Source organism: Physeter macrocephalus, chromosome 8 (genome assembly GCF_002837175.3).
Source record: "Physeter macrocephalus isolate SW-GA chromosome 8, ASM283717v5, whole genome shotgun sequence".
In the NCBI taxonomy this organism is placed as follows: domain Eukaryota; kingdom Metazoa; phylum Chordata; class Mammalia; order Artiodactyla; family Physeteridae; genus Physeter; species Physeter macrocephalus.
Window position 1 is genome coordinate 12,358,133 of NC_041221.1, and position 2,709 is coordinate 12,360,841.

The following is a 2,709-nucleotide window of genomic DNA, read 5'->3' on the forward strand; positions in this document are numbered from 1 at the left end:
GCATCTTCTGGCTGGACCAGTGGGGACACCAAGCCAGGCAGGGACGGGAGGCCCAGAACAGCACCAGAACTCAGGGGAGGGAACTGCACAAAGAAAACACTCGGCGCCGAAAGGGAGAGGCTAGCGTGGGGCCTCTCTGGGAGAGCACATCCGTAACAGGCGCCCATGGACCAAACCAATGGAGACACACATGGACGCTCCCACACGCGGCCACGAGGTCCCACGCACACCTCTGGCTTTGCAGCGTTTTATAAGATGGGCGTGTGAACAATCCTGTGTGTAGCCGAGGCTACACCAACCGCCGCAGAGGCCCCAGAGGCCAAGAGTCTTCAGGCTGGGGCGTGGCCACGACATCAGAACCAGTCCCGGGGGGTGGGCTGCGCGAGGGGCTGCAGAGGCCCCAGGACACTCACCATCATGGCCTCGTGCACGGTCAGGTGTGGCAGCAGCACGTCGTCCTGCATGATGTAACAGGACACCTTCCGGAAGCAGCGTAGGTCCCGCGGGAGGCCGTTGATGAGGACCTCGCCCTTCATGCCAGTCTCCCTGCAAGGCCAGCAAGAGGACGCGTCAGCCCGATCCGTCCTGGCCCTCTTCCTCCTCCTCTTCCAGGGCCTGGGGAGGGCAGCGAGGACGGCCCCTCCCAGCATCTTCTGGCTGGACCAGTGGGGACACCAAGCCAGGCAGGGACGGGAGGCCCAGAACAGCACCAGAACTCAGGGGAGGGAACTGCACAAAGAAAACACTCGGCGCCGAAAGGGAGAGGCTAGCGTGGGGCCTCTCTGGGAGAGCACATCCGTAACAGGCGCCCATGGACCAAACCAATGGAGACACACATGGACGCTCCCACACGCGGCCACGAGGTCCCACGCACACCTCTGGCTTTGCAGCGTTTTATAAGATGGGCGTGTGAACAATCCTGTGTGTAGCCGAGGCTACACCAACCGCCGCAGAGGCCCCAGAGGCCAAGAGTCTTCAGGCTGGGGCGTGGCCACGACATCAGAACCAGTCCCGGGGGGTGGGCTGCGCGACTGCGATGCTGGCCGGGGGGACCACTGCAGGCTCCCTGCGCTCAGGGGCTCAAAGAGCAGGAGGTCTGCGCCCTGACCCCCCTCGGCCAGGCGGCGGGAAGCTGTTCTCTCTGACCACAGTGGAGGTGGGGTATCCTGTGTGTACCGTGGAGGCGGAAGGGCACGGCCCCGCCCGCCACGCTCACTCCCTCACCCACAGACCCGCTGGGCAGCGCTATGGCCCCATGCTCTTCTGGGTGAACCATCTCAGCCCAGGGACGCAGTGGGAGCCACGGGCATCCTGCTAAGCATCCCCTTTCTCCAGCCCTGCCTCCGCGATGCCACGAAGAACAGAAACACAGAGGGTCCGTGGAGACCAGTGCAGCTGTATCTGGTGTCCAACCTCATCCAGCCCATTGCTGTGACCGTGGGCCCCGTGGTGGGCCCCTTCTTTCCTCCAGGGAAGGCGTGGGATCAACTGGCGTTCCAGGGAACCAGGCTGGGAGCTCAGTGGTCTCCAGGTTGCCACCTGTGGCTCCAGGACGGCCACGTGCCGCGCAGGCTGGACAGCAGCTGAGGGTGTGTGATGAGCTGAAAAGCGGCTGCTCGCACCAAACAGAAGCTACTCTCCCCTCCCGTGGCCCCAGCATGACGCCGGGCGGTGGAAGTTTGGCTCTCACCTTAGAAGTGAATACAACAGACAGGAATCTGCCATAAGTGAGACTTGAAAAAATCCTGCTTTTCATCTTTAAAGAGGAATTCAGAAGTCCTAAGGAAGGGGGCGGGCGGAATTTATCTTTCTTTGCCAGTACATGAAGTTATTTTTAAAATTTATTTGCTGAAGTAGCAAACGGAAGCCGTGAGATCTGAAGAGAGCTGGCTTTAAGAGAGCGTTTTGTTAACACTTCTGAAGATTCGGTTTTCAAATCATTCTCGCGTGAAGGTCCCCGGACAGGATGTCGAGAGCTGTGGTTTCCAAACGTCGGAGCAGCTAACATGGCCACAAGCAAGAGTCGCGTGAGCTCTGGGCCCCAGCCTGACGCTGCTGCTTTTCTTCTGAAAATGGCTCATCTTACCTTTGACCTTCATTCATACTTGTCTCAGCGTTCTCCTGCCGTCCCCCTCCCCAACCCGGACCTCTCCATTACTTCCTGTCCCGTAAGGCCTGGCCCTTCTCGCCCCAGGACCCCCCTCTCCTGAGCACAGCATCCACTCACCGCCACCGGGTGACAACCAGCAGGTGCTGCCTTCTGACGCCCCCAATGCCGGAGCTCTGTTCCCTTCACAGATTCCAAAGCCTCTTAGTGTGAGACACCCCTCAGGCTTCCCGGGAGCCTGCCCCGAGCCTTAAGAAGTGACGAGATGGACCATTCATACTGTTGGCCCCCGGCTGAATGCTGGGCAAGGGTCTGCTCACCTGTAACCGGCCAGGATGTTCATGAACGTGGACTTCCCAGCCCCGGAAGGACCCATGATGGCCACCAGCTCTCCACTGTTGAATTTCCCAGAAATTCCTTTCAGAAGGGTCTTGTATCCTGTGAAAAGCGGATCACATTCATTTTCAAACCAGGACTCACTGGTTTTGCCCCCCAGTACTTGCAGAGGCAAACACACAGTACAACTGGCTGCAGAACCAAGGCCAAAGGCAAGGTTTTTCACACCATAGTACAGCATTCCCCAACCTTTTTGGCACCCGGGG

General features: G+C 59.5%; 1 long non-coding RNA gene across 1 annotated transcript in view; it reads right to left on the reverse strand.

Moving 5' to 3' along the window:
• Positions 1-396: 396 nt before the first annotated feature.
• LOC114486686 (uncharacterized) overlaps positions 397-2,709 on the reverse strand; it is a 6,741-nt gene continuing 4,428 nt past the window's right edge. The window contains exons 2-3 of the long non-coding RNA XR_003680832.2: positions 2,428-2,545; positions 397-546 (exon numbers count right to left, since the gene is read on the reverse strand). This is a non-coding gene — a long non-coding RNA (uncharacterized lncRNA). The remainder of the gene's footprint in view (positions 547-2,427; positions 2,546-2,709) is intronic.